Below are 15,106 nucleotides of genomic sequence, written 5' to 3' on the forward strand. Positions count from 1 at the left end.
AATGAGGACAAGCTAAGAAATCTGGGAGAGATCAAGTATAGCAATAGACACACAATGGGAGTTCCAGGAGGAGTGGGAGAGAGCAGAACAAGCAGACAATTGCAAGGACTGTTGAAATCAAATTTCCTAAAATTTGATGACAAATTATGATGTATATTATACATATGTATGAGAGTCAATAACTTTTAGGATAAGAAATCTACAACCAAATACATTCTAATCAAATTATTAAAAGAAAAAGAGATAATACTGAAATCAGCAAGATAGAAGTCAATATCTGACCACAGATGTGTTATTTCTGTATTCTCATTTTTATTGTATTAATACACATGCACAATTTTGTCATTTTTATAGTGGCATCATATTCCATTGTCTGTATATGCCATATTTTCTTTATATATTCATAACCCCAATTTAATCACTCTCTAATGTACATAAGATTCAAAATGTAACATTGTACATCCTCTATCCAATTATTATGTCAATCAAAAAATAGAAATATCCTATCAAGTGTGTGAAAGGAAAACTCAAAGAATGGGAGAGAATATTTGTAAAGCACATAGCTGCTAAGGAGCTATTATCAAGAGTATATAAAGAACTCCTCTAACTCAACAATACAAAAGTAATGAAGTTACAAAATGGACAAAAGATTTTAATAGACATTTCTCCAAAGAAGATATGACCAATAAGCACATGAAGCTTGACATCGTTAAGCCACACTGTGGGAGTCCCTCACACTCACTAGAAGGGGTATAATGCTTTTGACCCTCAGGGTTATAATTTTTAAGAATAGAAAATAACAAGTGTTGGTGAGGACATAGAAAATGATAATCTTTGTACACTGCTAGTGGGAACACAATATGGTAGTGAAAGTAGTTTTGAAGTTCCTCAGAGTTAAAAACAGAGTTTAGCCTAGCAATTCCACTCTCAGGAATATGCCCGAGAGAGTTTTAAAGAAATATCACAAAAATCCGTGTACAGATTTTCACAGTATCAATATTCATAATTAACCAAACAGTGAAATAAACCAGATGTCTATCAACTGATAAATGGATAAACAAAGCATTACATATCCATTCAATGGGATATTATTCAGCTGTAAAAGAGGAAAGTTCCTTGGAGGAACCTTGAAAACAAACTAAGCAAAAGAAACAACAAAGGAAGCCTAGCCCATGTTTGATCCTATTTACATAAAATATACAAAGTGGGCAAATCCAAAGAATTAGAAAGTCTAGGCATGGTTACCAGGAGGTGGGAAGAATAGAATATCGGAATGTATGGGGTTTCTTTGGGGGATGATAGAGGTTCTGGAGTTTAACAATGGTGATAACTTCAGAATATTGTGAATATACTAAATTATATACTTTAAAGCGGCTTAAATTGTGTTTTATGAATTTTATCTCAGGAAAATTAAAAATGAAGTATGAGTGCATTTTTGGCTTTTAGAATTTGTTTCTAGAAACTCAGTTAACAAGATACTAGGAACTTAAGGCACAAGAAAAGAAGTGTGTTATATGCTGAAAAAGAGCAAAGAATGACCAGTGTAGGTATGTACTCCTATAGGGAGGAGACGTTTTTATCAGTGCTTCTCACATGTTAATCTGCACTCAATCTGCAATGGGGAGCATTTAAAATTCTTGAAGTTTGAGGCCAGACCAATATTTTGCATTTCTAAGAGCACTACACGTGATGCCAATGTACGTGACCCCTGTACCATTCTTTGAATAGAAAAGTGCTAGAGCCAAGTATGTTTCAGTAACAACTACCATTGTCACAGTAAAAAGGCTACCTGAGCTAGGAACTGTTAAGCCTTTGGTAGGGTATACGAGAAGGTCAGATCAGTGGCCCTTCCTTTCCAGGTTTCTGCAAGTTTTAAAGAAGTTTTTTAAAGGAAAAAAAGTAGAAGAGACTGATTAAGAGGCCAAATTATTAACTTTATTGTTAACAAAGGCTAAATTGGAGGGTATAGCTGACTAGGCAGACTATATCACTGAGTCATAGGCACACAGAGTAGGAACTGTGTTTGTAGATTTCTTAGGTGCCTTGCCTTTTTTTTTCCTTTTTAAAAATTTTTATTGCGTTTTTGTACATTTCATGCAAAAGTTCTTAATCAAATTTAGAACCCCCTCCACCATTATGGTAAAAATGGGCCAAACCTCATAATTGGTCTTCAAAATAATGCCACGAGAATTTGGAGTCAATTACTGGAAAGAGTGTGGAGCAATTAATAAGACAATGCACTTTACACTTACATTACAGCATTCTGTTAAATTTGCTCTAAGTCTAAGGTAATAATCCACAATTAAGAAACAATTTTCAGAAACTACAAGAGGAAAGATAAAATCCAGTGCTGGTAATTGCTTTTGTCACTAGCATCTTGCTCTGGACTCTCCTTGGGATCCTGGTCCTTGTGATTTCTGATGAAAGAATTCAGATGAGACAGCATAGGATCAAAGACAGGTAGAATTTCTTGTAAAGTAGAACACTCTAAAGGGCTTGGAGTAGACAGTGGCCAAGGAATCATTGGGTTGACCTACATTTTAGGCAGACTTTATATTGTTTCTAAATTCTCAAAAACAGACAGCTTCCCCTGAAGAGTGTTTTCTGGTGACTGACAAGCCCATTTTCATTAACTTTTTTTGGAGGCAGAGTCTCTAGCCCAGGATGGTCTATGTAGCTGAGGTTGGCCTTGGAATTCTTGATCCTGCTGTCTCAATCTTATGATCCTGGGATTCATGTCCAGTTTATGTGTTGCTTGGGACCAAACCCAAGGCCTTATGCATGTGAGACAAGCACCCTACCAACTGAACTATATCCCAAACTCCCCATTTGGATTAACTCTTTAAAAAGATTTTACTTTTGCTGGGCATGGTGATTCATGCTTTTAATCCCAGCACTCAGGAGGCAGAAGCAGGTGGATCTCTTTGAGACTGAGGCCAGCCTGGTCTATTTAGTAAGTTCCAGGCTAGCTGGGCCTACATGGAAATGCTATCTCAAAAACAACAAAAAGGTTTTATTTTTATTTGTGTGTGTCTGGGGTTGGTGTGTGTACATGTGAATGCAGGTGCCCACAGAGCCCAGAACAGGGTATCAGATCCTCTGTAGAGTTACAGGCAGCTGTGTATCACCCAACATGAGTGCTGAGACCTGAACTCAGGTTCTTTGCAGTTTACATTTTTAACCATTGAGCTCCATTAACTCCAGCTCCTTGGATTAACTCTGAAGAGAATGGACAATGGTATTATATTGTTCTTTACCAGAAAGCCTCCATCTACAAAGTACTCTTGGGATCTTCTGGGTAGTTTGAAATGTCATATTTTCACTTAGGGTCAGAGATAAGAGTCAGATTCCATTCTGGTAACCAGTAATCAGAGTCCTACAGTTTTAGTTCCTAGTTTTACAAACTCCTGATTATATAAGTCCAGTTTTTATGGAGAATGATTTCTGTGATTGCTAATCTTGGTTGTCAGTATGACACCCTTTGAAGAGGGAACCACAATTCAAGAACTACCTCCATCAGATTTGCCTGTGGGCATGTCTGTGGGGCATTTTCTTGATTGTTACTTGATGTAGGATGGTCAAGCCCACTGTGGGCAGTATCATCCTAGGCAGGTAGGCCTGGGCTGTATAAGAAAGTTAGATGGGCATGAGTCTGAGAACAAACCAGTAAGCAGCTTTTTCCTGCCTCTGGTCATGCTTTAGTTCCTGACTTGGCTTCCCTCAATAATGGGACTACAACCTATAAGGTGAAATAAAATCTTCCCCAAGAATTAGAATTTCCCCCCAAATCTCATGCTGAGAAAGAAACAATTGTGACCCTGATACCAACCATAGGGGGAACTTGTTTCACAGAATGTGATTTTACACACTTTTCACAACCTGTTAGAGTACTTTGCAGGAGCAACTGGAACCAAGAAGGGTTCCAGTTGATGATGAAGGGTGGTACCACACCTTGATCAGGACTGTTTAGTTATGCATCCCTCTTGCCTTCTATTTAAGCCTAAATTTCATGTCAGGACTTTGAAGATGGGTTTGGTGGAGAGCAGTCACTGGACTTCTTTATTCCTCTTCCTAAAGCGGTCACATTGAATTTATTTCATTTCTCTACTTTTCTTTTTTTAATATTTTATTTATTATGTTTATTTTATGTGTATGAATGTGTTGCCTGCATATATATGAGTGCACCTGTGTCATGCAATACCACAGAGGTCAGAAAAGGGCTTCAGATTCGCCTGGAACTTGAGTCAAGGATGGTTCGTAGCCACCATGTGGGTGCTGGGAACCAAACCCAGGTCCTCTGCAAGAGCAGTCAGTGCTCTTAACCGCTGAGCTCTCTCTCCAGCCCCCATTTCTCTACTTTTCACTATTATCTGTCTATTTAATTGGTATATTGAGAATGAGTGCCTGAACCTACCTTCTTTGGGCTTCTAGGGCCAGGCTCTTATCCTAATAACTCTGGTAACATCAACACTGTAATGGTGATGGCATCCATTGACTTGTCATCTGACCATCAGGTGTGCATGTCAAGAGACCAACAGGCAGAGAACTCCTGACCATCCCAGGGGCTTCAGCTTGACCTGGTCTCAACCAGTGACATGGCCTATTCAAGTTGCTGTGTGCCCATCCAGCCATTCATCCATTTGGACATACTATCCATTCACCTGCCCATTTGTCCCTCTGTACTTGGCCCTGCCCTTTGCCTCTATGGCGTCTATGGTCTTTCATCTTGCTTCTTTGGCTTGACTTGACCTTGAAACTTAGCTCAAACCTGTTACCCTCTGGCTTGACTCTACAGCAAGCACCTTTAGCAGCAAGGATGTTTATCTTATTCCCACAGAGGCTCTACAAGCTTCCCACTTCTGCCTCTCAGGTAGACCTCTTTGAAATGCTCTAAACTCTACTGTGGCTTTTTATCCCCCTTTAGCTATTCTAAAACCTACTATGGTGAGATTTTAAATCAGAGAGTGAGAAGGAAAGGTTTAAGAAGACATGGAAACAGATCTTCCTTTTTTAGGTGAAATATATTTAATGATGCTGGACACAGACATACAAACACACAGACACACACACAGACACACACACACAGACACACACACACATACACACACAGAGAGAATGGGGGTTTAAGGTAAATTATCAGGCCTGCCAGGCAAAGAGTTCTCCACTCTTAAACATTTCCAAGAACAGGGGACTCTTGCATCTTGAAAAAGTAGGCTTAGTTAATAAGTGACCTATACTGTTAGGGTATCCATAATGGCAGAGGAAGGGAGGTCTTATTTTTTGTGAGAGAAGAGCTTGACTTTAACTATCTGTAATAGCCCCTAAATGAGAGAGAAAGGCTGAAGGAAGTATGTGGCCTGAACTGTGAGACAGAGACACCAGCTCTAACATTTCCTTCTTTTTCTGTTGTACATACATACAGAGAGAGAAAGAGGGAGAGAGAAAGAGAGAGAGAGAACTGTATAAAAAGGAGGTAGAGGAGAAGGGGCCCAGTGGAATTCATGGATGTTGACCTTGATATGGCTGCTCCCTGTTGAACTGAGGCATCATTAAGTGAGCCCTCCCACTTCCATTGTCTCATACTAGTTAGTGAGTTGGTAATCCTTGGATCAGAGGCTGACATCTATATTCGCATATCAGGAGAATATTGGGTCCACCTAGCATGTTAGTTGGTTGGCTGTATAAATTAGATTTGTAGACAGACTAGAGAGGGGTCTATGGATATGAGAATCAAAATGATTATTAAAAGAATGACAAGTATGAGCCAGGAGATCCAGGATGAGTTCTGAAACCATTTGTCCCATCTGCTGTCTGATTTCTGAAGCATGGGTCAGCTAACTTTTTTGTTGTATCTATGACAAGGTCAGATTGCATAAAAGTAGCATTCCTCCTCCAAAAAGAGGCAAACTCCCCTTTTTTCTACTGTCAAGAGATTTAGACCTCTCCTAATTTTCAGTGTGACTGCTTCCAAAGAGTCCATCTGATGCTAGATCAATATCAGGCTTTGTGAAATTTCATTAAAGCTTTCTTATATGCTTGAGACAAGAATTATAATGTTATTGATGTGGTTAACTTCCTGTTCTAACACCGACCATTATCCCTAAAGCCACAAGGAGGGAAGGAGGATTCACTTCTACTGTGTGTGTGGCCAGTGCCTAGAAAGCTCTGGATATTAGGGGTCATATCTATATTTTGGAATAAGTATGCTAGGGTGCAAGTCCCAGTGCAGTTGGGGGAAAGACAGAGGTAGAGGAAGACGTCCTGTTTGAATAGACAGTGAGGTGGAGGGAGAAGAGACAGAATTGTTGTTAATTCTCTTGAGGTGGGTTTACTTTACCAAACCAAAAAAGAGTCTACTAAGGCTGCTTCCATCAAAGTTTAAAGTGTGATAGCACAGCAAATGTTTGAAGCGTTTGAAAGAACAGTAAATATGTATGTGTGTCCAGATAATAGGATGAATATGGGTTGGGGAGCATTTTTTACAGATTTGTGTGGATTTTCCTTTTACTAGCAGCCTCAGGAAAAGGCTGATGTATGAATTTGGATGTCTACAACAGTATGAGGACTTGGTTGGATCTAAACTGGTTGACAGGGAGGTGTAAATAGAGCCTGATAAATGAACTGATAGATGGAACTTCCCATTTGTGGTGTGTGAGATTAAAGAATTGACCCACTCTGTAGAAGCAGGTTTGATAGTGATGGCAAGATTGAAAAGTGAGGGATTTAGTTGTCTCACTGGGGTGTTTTCATGGAAAGGCTGCCTTGTAAAGTAGAGGGGGTCTTGGGCCACTAGGGAATTGTGCCACATGGTAAGGGGACAGATGATAGGGACCCTGTGGGTCTTACATGTAAAAATCTACGGATATTCCGGATATATGTATTGTAAAATTTAGAAGCCCTGTCTGTTGGAACAGTGCTGTCCGACCCTTCTATTTTTGGATTGGGAGTGAGGCCTGTGAATTTACCTAAGCCAGCAAAGGGGTGGGGACAGCAGTATATGTAGAAGAAGAATGTGAAAGACACAACAGCCATTGGCCAGAGTGGTGGTGCAGTTATGAAGCAAGTAATGTGCAAAACTGAGACTGTACTTTAGATGGTTAGAGATAAGAAGCTCTCTAATTAGGGCTAAAGAGACAAAGTGAAAGGAGGGGATAGAGCAGGGAAAGATGCATGTTAAGAATCGGAGTGGAATAAAACTAAAAGAACAAAAGTGGAGAACTCAGTTTGGGATGGGGTGAAATCTATGTGGGCCCCCGGTAACCAACATTCAGTTTTGAAGTCCAGTAGTTCAGGAATTTCAGTTCCTAAAAGAGATAATTCAGATAAAATTACCTGAAGGAACATCTCTGTTTTGAAATACAGAGATATAAGAGGTAGGAGGTGACATGCCAAAAGCAACACTCTCACCTAGGTGGTTTTTGAGTAAGAATTTGAGGTCCCTCCTATAGGCTCCTGGGACCTTGCTCTCAGAAACCTACAGCAATGGTGTTGGCAGGCACAAGACCCATGCAAACTCAAGCAGACAGAAACCCAGCATAGGACTAGGGAAATGGGCAGCAGGCCCCAGTCTTAGCCAAAGAGCTATTAGAAGCTGATTACTACTGGGTGAGGAAAAGCTGATCTTTAAGGAAGTGACTCTACATAGGCTGACTAGACCTTAATGACATCCACTTGCACTGTGGGACACCTGGGGACACTAACTTGACTTGATAGGCCTTAACACAAATGACAGAATGCATGAAATACAGTGGGGGGTATGGGAGGGTGCCAATGCGGAAGCGGGTAGAAAGATGATTAAGATGTTCTGTATGAAATACACAAAAATTCAGTAAAAATTGACACACGGAAAAAGAATTTCAGTCCCCCAAGAAGTTACAGGAGTAGGCAAAGTTAGCTGAGGGGTGACTCTCTCAGAGTCGTACCTCTAAGGATAGGGTGGAGAGTTGGGCCAGTATCTGGTTTAAGTGTGGAAACATGTTGTCCTTACAGTCCATGAGCTATCTTTAACCTGGAAAAATGAATTTGAGAGGTGAGACCTGATATCTTAGTAGCAGTGGGGATGATGAACAGGACCAAGTGTAATCCAGACTGTGGAAGTTGGAGGGGTTTAGGGGTTAGAGTTTTTAAGTAGACCCAATCTTCCATGTATATCAAGAGGGATGGTGAATAGGGAGAAGACTTTGGTAGGTTATTTTTAGTGTCTTTTATGAAATTTCAGATATGAGACAGACACAGAGAGAGAGAGAGAGAGAGAGAGAGAGAGAGAGAGAGACAGGATATGATCACCTAAAGCTGTGGAGGGTGAGGAAAAATTGCCTGAAACAACAGGGCTTCCATATATCAATTCAAAAGCATTTAGTCTATGCAAAGCTCGAGATATTGAACAGAGTCTCGGGAGTGCAATGAGAAGAAGATTAATCCAGTTTGTTTGTATTTGTATCATTAATTTGGGAAAACTTTTCTTATAAGGCCATTTATCCTCTCCACTTTACCTTATAATTAAGGTAATGTAAAGAGCTTCACAGACCCCCTGTGTAATTACCTACCAGTGTGGGGGCCATTGCTAGATTGGGAGGTGGGAAGCCCTAACCTGATTATTATTTCTTTGATTAAAATGTTAATTACCAGGGTTGGAAAGATGGCTCAGCTCTTGCAGATGACCTGGGTTCGATTCCTAGCACCTACATGGTGGCTAACAACTGTCTGTAATTCCAGTTCCAGGGGATCCAGTGCCCTCTTCTGACCTCCATAGGCATTGTATGACACAGGTACACCTACCTACACGCAAGCAATATACTCATACACATAAAATAAAAATAATAAATAAAAGTTTCAAAAAATGGTAATGGTAATTTACCATATCAGCTCCATTGGATATGCATGGTAAAGCCTTTACCTATCCTAAAGCAAGGTTTCTATTAGGAGTAGTAAATATGTGGTCTTTTTAAGGGGTAGCATATGGGTAAAGTTGATCTGCCGGTCTTGGCCGAGGATTTGTCCTCTGGCTTGATGGGTTGGAAAGGATGGAGTCCTATTGTGCCCTTGGAATAAAAGCTTCTAAAAAAATGGTTATTGTTATTTTATACATATAAGTGTTTTGCTTGCAGAAGTCAGGCAAGGGCATCAGATCCCCAAGAACTGGAGTTATGGATGGTTGTGGAAGTTGGGAACCAAATCCAGGTCTTCTGCAAGAGTAGCCAGTGCTCTTAACCTTTGAGCCATCTCTTCAGTCTCAAGCGTGAGAACTTTTAAAGAAAATTGTATGTGTGTGGTGGGGGGGTAGGTGTGTGCCCACATTGGCACATGCCACAGTGTGAATGTAGTGGTTAGAGAACAACTTCTGGAAGGTAGTTCTCTCCTTCTACCATGGGATCTGGAAGTTGAACTCAGGTCATCAATTTTGTGTGGCAAGCACATTTACCCTCTAAGTCATCTTACTAGCCTTGAGGTGAGGGCTTTTGATATATGTGAAAGGACAGACTTAACAAAGGTCTCTAATAAGGGAAGAATTTTCAATTAATAATGAGAGGAGACTGGCTAGGGGGCAATAACTTACATGGAATTGATCAGGAAAGGTTGTTAAGATTTTAACTTTGTCCCCCTTAGGCAAGATTATTTTCCCCCCTTTTGTAAACTACCCTTTATTTAAGGTGGCACCATTTGGGGTAGTTTATCTTTTTCTTCAAATGAGTAAGGAGGGGGTTTAAGTGGGAAGGTAATGAGGGAAAGGTATGTGGCTTAGAATTTAACCTCATCAACCTTGTGATTTCCTAGGATAATAAGTGAGAATCCTGTTTTAGGAACCCTTTACAGTGGACATTTGGTACCTGTAATGGTAGAAAGTTTTATGATTAGGGTATTATTAATGGCAAGTGACCCCATAGAGGTAGAAAGGCTCTTTCTCTCCAAATCAAAGCATGAGAATGTATACTGTGGAAAGTATATTTGGAGTCAGTATAAATACTGACAATCCTTTGACCAGGGATTAATGCTCAGGTTAGTTCAGTAAGTTAAGTCTGTTGTGTGGTAGTCCTAAGAAGGAAAGGCCCCAAATCTAAGACTGAGTCCAAGCATATCCCACTTGGGTGACTCCCTGAATTTCTGTTGAACTACCATCTATAAACCATACAAAGATCAGGAAGAGCAAGGAAAAGTCAGAGATGTTGGGAACAGGGTTAAGAAAGTGATCTAATATCTCTGGGAAATTATAAGAAGGTATGTTTTCTGGCTTTGAAGGAGCAGGGGTTGGGTAGTAAAGCTGGGTTAAGGGAGTAGCATCAGTGTAAGGGGATGTGTCAGGAGTTTACAGGAGCTTGGCGTGTATAGTTTGCAGATGGGAGAAACAGATCACAGAGATTGCCTGGTGATTTAAAAAGAACTTTTAAAGAATGAGATGTATAGACAGACATGCAAATAGCATAGGGGACCAACTTAAAGGCTTCTTAATATCCTGGATCAGAAGGGCTGGTATGGCCAGAAATCATAAGCAGGAAGGCCATCCTAAGATATTCTTACCTAATTGCTTTGAAAAATAAGTAGTTACTCTTGCTGTCGATCAGGTCCAAACCATTGCCCCAAGATTCCCAACACATAACCCAAGAGTCCCAAAGTCTAATCCTGTCAGGCACCTATGTCTAAAACAGAGAAGAACTGGCTAAGTTTTCTGGGGTTTGGAAATAATTCCATCAACCACCATTATGGAGATGGTAGATGAAATCAGCAGTCCCTTAAAGCCGAATGGACAGCTAGAGTCTAAAAGGAATGGAATTAGCTTATCAGCAACTGTGATGTGTACCCTGGAGTCCACCATGGTGAGTCCCCCACAGTGAGTCTGCCACCGTGGTGGTGATAGCCATAGAGCTTCTGAACCTGGGCTCCATTAGTTTTCAGTGTGCAGTCCCAAGAGGCCATGAACTGAGATTCCTAGCTTGGAGTCACCACTTGGAATGGTTGGTTTCCACCCAGGGACTGAAGGACAGTCTATTTCCAATACCTGTTAAGGTTACACATTGGACAGGGTGTCAGTAGAACTTATGGATTAGGACACATTCTGGCTCAGTGTGTCTTTTTGCATTCTGAAGCAAAGTTCCAGTGGTAGTCTGTTAGAAGGCAAAGATTTTCTCTAGCTGTCCTGGGTTGAAGCTACATTAATTGTTATTTAGCCTGATCTGTTTTCCATTGCTGTCATTAGTTTCTGAGTATCATTAAAGACCTGAAAGGCTGTTTTACGAGGTCCTTTTGAGGGGCTTCAAAGTCACCTTCCAGTTTGGAGAGCTTTTTCTTAATATATAATACGATTTCTTAATATATAATATTATTGGGAAATAAATGGATATGTAAGTACAATCTTCCCACTTCAGAATTAGGATCCAGGTTGCTTTATTTAAGAAGTGCCTCTGTAGGCCAGGAATGGTGGTGCATGCCTTTAATCCCAGCACTTGGCAGAAAAAGCCAGGTGGATCTCTGTGAGTTTGAGGCCAGCCTGGTCTACGTAGTGAGTTCAGTTCAGGCCAGCTGTGGCTACAGGATGACTCTTTCACAAAAGGATAAAAAAAGTGCCTCTGTGGGACAATTTACAGCTTTCATCAGCTTTCTGGGTTGACTTCATGTATTTTATCATAATTTACTGCCTTAACAGAAGCCTTCTTCATTCCCTCCATCAGGCAGGTTAGGAACTGAGACATTCAGGGTAGATCAGTGGAACCAGGCTGATAATTCCATTAAGGATATTGGTGTGGATCCTGACTACCAAGTGTCTGCAAATCCACAGCTGAAGCCCAGATATCGGTTTTTATCTTCAGCTATGATGGAAGAGGAGATAATGACCAAATGTCCTGAATGGAAGATACATTATAATTCTTTATTAGATTGAGTGAGATTTTTCAGAGAAGAGCCTCAGACATTTTTTCAATTTGAGAAAGCTCAGTGAGTGAGAAGGGTTCATGTATTATGGAGACTGTCTTTGACTCTAGCCACTTCCCGAAGGCATACTGGGAAGCAAGTGATTCTGTGTAAATCTGAGAACACTGGGTCTTTGAGTGTGTAATTGAAGGGGAGAAGGTTGGAACCAGGGAAAGACTATGGGAGGGAGTGCTGGAGGCAGGAAGAAAGGGAAGAGGGGATTGGCTTTTCACAGCCACTGTAAGAAAAAAGTTCCCAGGCTGGAGAGTGGTTTAGCCAGTAAAGGCTTAGGCGCACAACCTAAACAACAAAAGAGAAAAATAAAGTTCCTGAAGTGCTTTGGGCTTTGGTTTTGGCTGTTCTTTGTTGCAGGTGTGAGGGTATTGGGGTTGCAGTCACCTTTCACATAAAGAAGCAGGGGCAAGAGACTGAGGAGGCAATTCTAAGGGGATTAGGAAAATAGCTGGTTCAGAGGGAGTTGAAGCCAATGGGGTGGGGGGTGTGGTGTTGGAGCTACAGGTGGGGTGATCCATGAGGTCAAAGTCTTTGAAAGGGTTTCCTAAACAACAGGCAGTTTATTATTATTGTTGTTGTTGTAGTCCTTGTTTTGAGACAGGGTCTCCCTGGAGCTCCAGCTGGCCTGGAACTTGTTTTGTTTTGTAGACAAGGCCACCTCTGTCTCCTGAGTGCTAGGACTAAAAGTATATACAGTCATACTCCGCTATTATTTTTTTTCAAGTTCTTTTTTTTCTGGATTGAGGGTTTCAGTCTTTGAATGGAGCAGGTTTTTCATGTGGTGGTAGAATTTGAAGTGTAGTTTAGGATTTGCAGAGGAAGGGGTCATTACAGAAATAAAAGAAAGCCCACATATAAGGGATTTTGGATCACTTGCAATTGCACTATATCAAGTTTCCTAAGTCCCTAAGAATTTTAAAATCAAAGGTATGTTTGTCAGGTCATTGCCTATTGTTATATAGTTTGCATCGTGGCCATATGTCATTACACAAGAAAATTATTTTTTTATTTGCTATCACCCCCAAGATAAAGAATTTTAAGGTTGTGGATACAACAACCAAGGCGGGGGGTGCCTTTTGGGAGGTGGGATTGAACAGTCATGTCCATTAGGGTTTTGGGGTGTTTTTATGCTGTTGTTTGTTTGTTTGCTTGCTTGTTTGTTTGGTGAGTCAAGAAGGTGTGGGAATAAAAGGGAAAGAAAGACCTAAATGTCTTCATGAACTTCAGGTTCCCTTTTGGAAATATGTCCTAAGCTGAAGTTCCAGTGTCTCAGGAAGGAAGGAGGTCTGGGCAAAGAGCTGGATAGGAGCCCCTGATCTACCACTAAAGTTTTTGGTTTATGGCCAATGGGATGGGCAGAGGCCCTTCGTGGAGATCTAGGGGAGGGAGACTCACCAAGGATTTGGTACCAGAAAATAAAATGTCTAGTAATGGAGAACAAAAAGTCCTCGTTATGGAAGAGACAAAATCTTAGTAATTGAGGACACACGGTTCTAATGATGGGGGGGCATAAGGTCCTAATGATGAAAGACATGGGGTCCTAGGAATGAAGGTCACAGAGTCCTAATAAAGACACAGATTCCTAACAGTGAAGGGCACAGAGTCCTAATAATGAAGGACATGGGGTGGTAATAATGAATATGGCAAGAACTCACCCGCACCCCCACACACAAAGACTCATCTCAGTTTTCAGTGCCAATTTGTTAGATTTAAAACCTGAAAAGAGAATTAGAGGTACAGGTTTTAGACAGATGTGCAGATGAGCTTCCTTTTCCACACAAGAGATATTTAATAACACAGCACACACACATACAGGAGGGCTCTGAGGAAAGTCTCAGGTCTGCCAAACAAAGGAGTTCTCGATTCTTACACATTTCCAAGGAGAGGGGGCTCCTGCATCAGGAAGTAGGTTTAGTTAAGGAGTAACCTGTATTATAGGGAATATGTGACTTAGGCTAGGTAAGGGGAGTCAGAGAGACACTGCCTGGGAAGTAGGGTTGATCAATTTATTATTATGGTCAAGCTGCCTCAGCCCCTGGGCGACAAGGTGCCCTGCTCACAGTGGCAGAGGGAGGGCAAGGACTTAACCTCTTTGTGAGAGCACTATTTGCCTGTCAGCCTTCCGTAAAAATTCCTAGGGAAAGGGAGAGAGAGAGGGAAAGGGAGAGGGAGGAGAGAGAGAGAGAGAGAGAGAGAGAGAGAGAGAGAGAGAGAGGAAGAAGAGGAGGAGGAGGAAGAAGACAGACTACAGAAAGTGTAATGGCCAATCTGTATGAGAGAGGGACACAGTCTAATACACAGCTAGGTAGATGGATGGATAGATAGAGAGATGATAGATAGACAGATTTACTGTATGATATGCAACACATGATACTAGTAATTAATACATAATACTAGTAATTAAGATTATAATAAAAGAACCTGTATTTTCCTCCACCAGCTATTAAAACAAGATGACCTGTAACTTGTAAGTTTGTTGTTCAATAAATTATGACACTGTGGTAAGATAAATGTATTTGTCTATGTTTCTGGCATAGTGAAACAGGAAAAAGTGATGGGACCAGAAACTTGTGCTGCAGTGGATGCTCAACATACTAATATACTAATTAGAGATTGTAAGAGTGAAACCACAGAGGACAAGTCAGCCTTCGGGTTGCAACAGCAAGAGGTTTATTTAGTACACAGGTACCTGTGGGCATAAAGTCTCCTCGGAGGACTTGCGTGCCCCCATGCTGGGTTTTGGCACTTTTATAGAGCAGAAGCGGGGTACAGAAGCAGAAGCATGGTTATTGGCCCATTCAAACGAGTATAAAGCATGAGGAAGTTAAGTTGCTAAATTCTGGGTGGGTGACTTATGGTACAGATCTGATTTCCTGGTATCGAGCCCCGGGGATTGCCAGATGCAGATGGCTTGACCACTACGTCCTGTTTTTCTGATAAGCTAGTTTCTCAATGCTTGACCTCTTGTCAGGCATTCCTATCAGGTGGCCTCATGGCGCCTAGGTTTTTCAAAAGGATCCCTGGAGATTGTTGACTGAATCAGAAAGCTCCACATTTAGTCAGATGCCTTGTATCAAAAACAATAGTAGAGAATGACTGAGGAAGCCACTAAATGTCAATATCTTGTCTCCACACACATGCATATACATATGCAATCATCTACTGACCTGTAGACATACTGGAGTATCTA

Source organism: Nannospalax galili, unplaced genomic scaffold (genome assembly GCF_000622305.1).
Source record: "Nannospalax galili isolate Female #2095 unplaced genomic scaffold, S.galili_v1.0 scaffold575, whole genome shotgun sequence".
Taxonomy (NCBI): domain Eukaryota; kingdom Metazoa; phylum Chordata; class Mammalia; order Rodentia; family Spalacidae; genus Nannospalax; species Nannospalax galili.